At 44.8% G+C, this 7,416-nt stretch overlaps 1 non-coding gene across 1 annotated transcript; it reads left to right on the top strand.

Annotated features, from left to right (window-relative positions):
* The first annotated feature begins 659 nt into the window (after nucleotides 1–659).
* trnav-uac (transfer RNA valine (anticodon UAC)) lies at nucleotides 660–732 on the top strand. The gene has a single exon. It is a non-coding gene; the product is annotated as a tRNA-Val (tRNA).
* The last annotated feature ends 6,684 nt before the right edge of the window (nucleotides 733–7,416 follow it).

The following is a 7,416-nucleotide window of genomic DNA, read 5'->3' as shown; positions in this document are numbered from 1 at the left end:
ACATGACAGGTGTCACTGCGGAACCGTTTCTCTCACTCAAAGTTAGACGCACTGCCGTGGGCGCCACGAGGTATAGGTAGGTAGCCATTGATCTTCAGGTTCATATATAAATATATATAAATATATCGACATGCATCGTAACTATTCCCTGGTGGTCGACGGGTTAAGACCCGGTGCACTAACCTGGTTTGACATGTATCGTACCTGTTCCCTGGTGGTCGAGGGGTTAAGACCCGGCGCACAAACCTGGTTTCAATCCTCGATCAATTCATCGCATAAAAATAATTGAGGTCTGTGAGACGATTAATAATTGCTGTAATCACCATTAATACCAATACTTTCTGTGATAGACCGAGCTTGCAGACTATCTGGCTTCTCCTGCACTTGGCCGGGCACGTGTTTGGGGTTTAATTTTGTAAACTGGGTGAGTTCGCTGATCGCGGGGAGATGGTAGGAGCTTCTGTGGCCCCACTGTGAGGATGTGGAAGTGAACACGGTGGCTGGGTGATCCGTGACATTTCTGTAAAGGGCAGAGGAGGAGAAGGATTGAGAACATTCAGTGTGGGACAGAAGTTGTTTCAGGTGAGCCAACACATTCCCGATCAGCACAGAGGGAGCTCACTGGTCAGCTCCTCGCTGTGGGGGCTGTTGTACAAGAGGTTTCTGTAGTGTAGTGGTTATCACGTTTGCTTTACACGTGCAAAGTCCCTGGTTCAATCCCAGGCAGAAACATTATATTTAAAGTTGCTGTGGATGAACAATCGGAGGCGAGTTTAGTCTCTCTGCAAATGCTGCCTGGCCTGCAGAGATTTCCAGCATTTGCTGTTTTTATTTGCTCTTAATTCTCCTGGCAATAGGGCTCCCTTATTCATTATTTGCTCTTTATTTCACCAATAAATCGATAACCTTGAGTGAGAGAAAATGGATCCACCGGGCACCTTTTGCGTGTGAGGCCAACGTGATATCCGCTACACTGCAGCCCATCAAAGGGCGAGAAACCACTGAATATAAAGGATGAGCTGACAAATATCAGGGGCAGTGCAGTCTGGTCAATGTCAAACCCTCCCTTCTTATTCAGCAATGGCATGAACGGGAGTCAGACGCCACAAAGTTTAATTAATGACACAAATACAAGTAACACTTGCAAATCTTTTCAGTGTAAAATTCTTTCACTTTATTTGAAATGCTGCTGCGTTGAATCTGAAAATACACACGGTGGGATTTTATCTTCACTATTGATTGTATTTTGTGTGCACGGTAGGAATAATCGGTGCTGATAAATTTGATAAAAGTTGCCCCAGATTCGTGGTGTCATCGGCAATGAACACTTTCAACCAGAAAGCTAAAATACATTGAGTAAAATGGGTTAACATGCAAAAGAACATAAGATCATGAGAAATAGGAGCAGGAGTGGGCCATACGGCCCCTCGAGCCTGCTCCACCATTTAATACAATCATGGCTGATTTGATAATGGACTCAGGTCCATTTCCCTGCCCGCTCCCCAAAGCACAGGCCAAGTGATTGAAGTATGGAGTGTCCCTGAGTTAGCATTTGTTTGATTGTGTAAAGAAGGTGAGGGGTTAATTAATGATGGTTTCCCGTGAAAGCAAGAGAAAAGTTTTCGAACAAACCATCCGGTGACTGTCAGCTGAGCGCTGCTTTTGATACCTGGTGGGAATGGGCAGGGATTTTAAAGCCCCTTGTATTGCAGAACCTTCATATAGATGAACATCTCCAGCTCACTGTGTAGGCCTCGTGGTGCAACGGTAGTGCGTCTGACTCCAAATCAACAGGTTGTGTGTTGAAATCATGTTGGGGTATTCCTCTTTTGGATATTGTTCTTCCAGAATTAATATTTCCTTTGCTGTTTGGCAATAACCAGACCCGTGCTCCAAGGTCTGTCTCACTGTTTCCCAGGTGTCAGGCAGAGATGCGCCTGCAGCCCTCATTTATTTCATGTGACAGGACACAAAAGTTCATAATCAACCTGCATGTGGCCACACACAGCGCTGAATAGTCAGGATGCCCGGGCGGTCGAAGGTGCTGTGTTCAGGTCACTGTCTCCTCAACACGTGTGTTCAGCTTGAATTCCAATTCTAACAATAATTATCATTAAACGGAACACATTTGTTTGTCACCACGGCCAACTCCTTCAAAGTGGGATTCAGCTGTTCAGCTGCTCGCTTCACATTTCCGTCTGACCTGGTGCTGGAGTTTGTTAAAGAGAGTCAGTGCAGAAGATTCAACCTTTCACCTTATTCCTGAGCATCACCTTCATACCTCAGGCCAGAAAGTCTCAAGCCGTACATTCCTGATCCTAACCACTCGCTGCTAAATGGCCAGCTCCTGTTCCGATGTGTAAAGTCTGGGAAACACGAGATCAATTCCTACCACGCTCACAGCCTTCCAAAATATAGCACCGTCATTCTCTTCTCGTAAAACCAGCTCCTGAAGTATCGGCCAGCTGTGTCGGTTAAAGCGCTGATTATGTTCCTCGCATTGTGTCAATTGCAGTGTTTACGTAGTGTAGTGGTTATCACATTCGCTCAGCACGTGAAAAGTCCCCGTATCGCAACCGGCCGTGATCATTGATCAATTAAAGATTAGAAAAAATGAAATAATTGACATTAATGGTTCAATATTAACAAAGTTGTTTTTTGTTTCTGCTTAATGATTAAAAATAATAAACACCAGAAGTGGCACTTGGACCCTTGTCTTCAAGATAGATTTTGAACTGAACATAGCACCTTCGACCGCTCGGCAATCCTGGCGACTCACTGCTGTGTGTGGCCACCTGCAGATTGATTTGAAATTTTGTGTCCTGTGACATGAAATAATTGAGGGCAGCAGTTGTTTCTCTGCCTGACACCGGGGAAACAGTGAGACAGACCTTGGAGCAAGGGTCTGGTTATTGTCAAACTTCAAATGAAATGTTAATTCTGGAAGAAAAATATCCAAAAAAACGCTGACCCTAACGTGATTTTAATACGCAACCTTCTGATCAAGAGTCAGACACACTACCGTTGCACCATGAGACCTACACAGTGGACTGGAGATTTTTTGTCTATATGAAGGTTCTGCTCGACCACCAGGGAACTGTTACGATACATGTCGATATATTTATATATATTTATATGTGATCCTGAATATCAACGGCTACCTACCTAGACCTCGTGCTGCCCACGGTAATGTGTCTAACTTTGAGTGAGAGAAATTGTTCCACAGTGAGACCCATTTCATCTTTTGTTCCCTTTTAATCACTAGAAACCGAGACAGGGGAATAAATAGAGAAACCAAAGCACAGGGTTATGGACAAGAGGAAGAGAGAAGGGGAAAGATACTGTCCGCACCCAGAACTAATGCAGAAACCCCTCTGCTGCGCTCGGGGTGACCGCCCACAGCCTGGATTCACTAACGTCCCAACAGCTCATTGACTTTCGGAGTTGGACAGTGCGGTGCTTCAGAAGACAGGTCGTAAAAGCAAAGTCACTGATTCCATCTCATGTGCTCCTCCGATCAAGAATAGCAACACACTAAAAATGTTTCAATAATGGTTACACCTTATCTCCACGTTTATCGAATTGTTGGCTCGTTGGTCTAGGGGTATGATTTTCGCGTCGGGGTTATTGCTCGAAATTTGCGAGAGGTCCCGCGTTCACATCCCAGACGAGTCCTAGGTTTACCCAAGAATTTTGAAATTGCATCAAACTTTTGCAAAGAAGGACTTGCATTTCTGCAACACCTTTCAGGAACTCATGACGCCCCAAAGCGCTTTGCATCCTTTGAGTTATGTTTGAAGTGTTGTCGTGTGGGGAAAGATGTGCCCATATCACCCCACACGAACCGCAACTCTTTGCGAAGGAGTTTGGTGCAAAAAATCAGGTGCCTCAGGGACTTGGACTTTCTATGAATGAGTTCTGCTTGTACCTGCGTTCAAGCTTGTAACAGTAACTGTGCATCCATCTCACGGGATCAGCGTGTAGCGGTTAGTGAGAAGGTGACCAGGTTGATGTGCGCCGCTTTCAATCTTTTAAATTTCACCAAACAAAGAAACGGTGAATCCAACTGTCCCTGTAAGCGACGGATTGAAGGGATCGGTGCTCCAAACAGAGCTGGAACACACGCAGTGCAGGAATAGGGTCCGCAACATTAAATGTCAGAGTTATTAAGCAGACAATAATTAAACCTACACTTAATAGTACTTACACCCAAACTTTGCGAATGTTAGCCGAATAACTCAAACACGTTACAGTTCCAAGCTCGGTGTACACATTGATCAAACATTAATCGGATTCTAAACTATCTGTTCCAAATGCCACATTTTATATCTTTTCCTTACCCCTGCTTCGTGAAATTGAAACTTTTAATAGCATTACCTAACACAACTGCCCAACTTCTGATGGAAGGTCATTAACCTGAAACGTTAACACTGTTTCTCTCTCCACAGATGCTGAGCTTGGCCTGCTCAGTGTTTCCAGTATTTACTCTTTTTAGTCTCCAAACTTATCATCAGAGTATCACTTCCCTCGTCATCTAAATACGCTCCTTCCTGATATGTAGCCTTGTCCTACAAACCAGGCTCCTATCTGATGATTCAGGCATTCATTGGAATTATAACTTCTTAACGATAACAATTATGTGAAGTATGTAACTATGTCATACTTGCCAACAGAGGGCGTGACTGTTGGAGTCCGAATGGTCACCTGCCCACACCTGCAGGGCCAGTATAAAAGGTTGGCTGCCATGTTGTTCAGGCACTCTGGAGTTGTAATAAAGAAGACTAAGATCACACTAAGTTTAGCTCACAGTACTCAGCCTCCTGGTGTTCTACTTTTCACAACAATTGGCGACGATTAACAGAATAAAAAGCTTCACACAACCATGGCTGCTGTTGGAATATTAGAGAGATTCATAGAGAGTGAAATAAATGAGGGCAGCAGGCGGATCTCTGCCTGACACCGGGGAAACAGGGAGACAGACCTTGGAGCAAAGGGATATGGATGGAGTCGGCAAAACTTGAGGCATCTGATTCAGGAGAGTTGCGGGGCGTGGAAATTCGGGAGTTTAATGACTTTGAAAGGAACATTTTTATTTTGTGCCGTTTTGTTCAGAGAAATGTTTGTGAAAGGAATTTTTTGCAGGAAGGGATGCAGCATTTCACCTTTTGCCTTAGCACTTGTTTCTGGGTGTCAGGATCACATTTCGTTTAATTGTTATTCTTCCAGAATTAATATTTCATTTGCTGTTTGACAATAACCAGACCCTTGCTCCAAGGTCTGTCTCACTCTTTCCCCGATGTCAGGCAGAGAACCGCCTGTTGCCCTGATTTATTTCATGTGACAGGACACAAAAGTTCAAAATCAACCTGCAGGTGGCGACACAGCACTGAATAGTAATGATGGCCGAGTGGTCCAAGTTGATGTGTTCAGGTCAATATAGATAGTGTTCGAATCCTATTGCAGACATTTCTTATATTGAATCATGAGGCAGAACCCATTTGCTTTGTCACCACCAACTCCTTAAAAGTGCGATTCAGCAGTCCACCTGCTCGTTGAACATTTCATTCTGACCTGGTGCTGAAATTTGTTCATTCTTTTGTAGAACGACAATTATTTATTTTGCCCTGAGCATGTGAGGAACTTTTCTCCCGATCTCATTGGGTTTAATTTTGTTAATCTGGTGCTGAAAGTGGAGATGTTTCCGCAGCGTAATGGTTAACACCTTCTAGTTTTTTGAGTTCATGCTCAACTTTCTCCTTGAGTGCATATGGTACGGAACGGGGCTTGTCGTAAACCAATCTAGCGTCCTTCTGTACCCTGACACTCGCCTTGAAGCCTTGGATCGGACTGTCCGTTTCGCAGAACACCTTTGGATACTTCTTGACAACCTCATCCGTTGATGAAAATCTCGCTTCCACACAGAAAATCTGACTACAATCCAGCTTCATTGAGCTTAATCAATTTCTTCCTTGTAAGGCAGACTTGTCTGTTTTCACTACTATTCGAGGCAAGTTCTGAAATTAATCTTTATATTTCACCGATTGGTACAGTGATATGACCAACCACAGGAATTTACACTCCCGAGCAGCCTGGCAGCTCTATCTTGGGTTTCTCCAGTTGGAAATCACGCAATTTGTCGCGGTACAGTGACTCCGGTATTACACTCACGGATGCACCCGTGTCAATTTCCATTGGTATATTGAATCCAGCAACATCTATGTGGATTTAAATGCTTTACGAATCACTGTCCGTTAAACTCGTGCTCCTGATGATGTGTAACTCTAACATCTCCTCGTCCTGATGTTGGTCTTCCATACAATGAAGTTTCTTGGGATTTCGACTCAGAGCTTTGAACGCTGGACTCATAGGTTTAACAACAGGTTTACCCTTCAGGCGGCATGCCTTCGTAAGATGCCCAGTCTTTCTGTCGAAGAAACACTCTGTCTTCACGTGTGGACAACTTTGAGCAATGTGTTGTCCCAGGCACCTACAGCATGACTTCGATGCTCTGGTAGAATTTCCAGTTTCTGAGGCTTTGGGCTCCCTTGTAATACCTTCAAATTCTCTGATAATGACTCCACGAGACAATGTGTCGTTCTTTAACTGCAGTGACCTGAGTCCATTATTGATAACCTTTATTGGTGGCCTGCCTTTTATACTAGGCCAGGCACACCTGTGCAGGTAAGCTACAAGTCTCCCACTGCAGTGCCCTCTGGTGGCACACCTTGTAATAGTACAAGCTGTAACCATGTCGAACACATGACAGGTGTCACTGTGGAACCGTTTCTCTCACTCAAAGTTAGACGCACTACCGTGGGCGCCACGAGGTCTAGCTTGGTAGCCATTGACATTCAGGTTCATATATAAATATATATAAATGTATCGACATGCATCGTAACTGTTCCCTGGTGGTCGAGGGGTTAAGATCCGGTGCACGAACCTGGTTCGACATGTATCGTTACTGTTCCCTGGTGGTCGAGGGGTTAAGACCCGGCGCACCAACCTGGTTTCAATCCTCGATCAATTCATCGCAGAAAATTAATTGACGTCTGTGAAACGCTTAATAATTGCTGTAATCACCATGAATACCAGTACTCTCTGTGATAGACCGAGATTACACACTATCTGGCTTCTCCTGCAAGTTGCCGGGCACGTGTTTGGGGTTTAATTTTGTAAACTGGGTGAGTTCGCTGATCGCGGGGAGACGGTTGGAGCCTCTGTGGCCCCACTGTGAGGATGTGGAAATGAACACGGTGGCTGGGTGATCCGTGACATTTCTGTAAAGGGCAGCAGAGGAGAAGGATTGAAAACTTTCAGTGTGGGGCAGAATTTGTTTCAGGAGAGCCAACACATTCCCGATCTGCACAGAGGGAGCTCACTGGTCAGCTCCACGCTGTGCGGGCCGTTGTACAAGGG

The sequence above is a fragment of the Pristiophorus japonicus genome, unplaced genomic scaffold (genome assembly GCF_044704955.1).
Source record: "Pristiophorus japonicus isolate sPriJap1 unplaced genomic scaffold, sPriJap1.hap1 HAP1_SCAFFOLD_113, whole genome shotgun sequence".
Taxonomy (NCBI): domain Eukaryota; kingdom Metazoa; phylum Chordata; class Chondrichthyes; family Pristiophoridae; genus Pristiophorus; species Pristiophorus japonicus.
The sequence above is the reverse complement of the archived record's forward strand: the minus strand, read 5'-3'. Positions and strand labels throughout refer to the sequence as shown.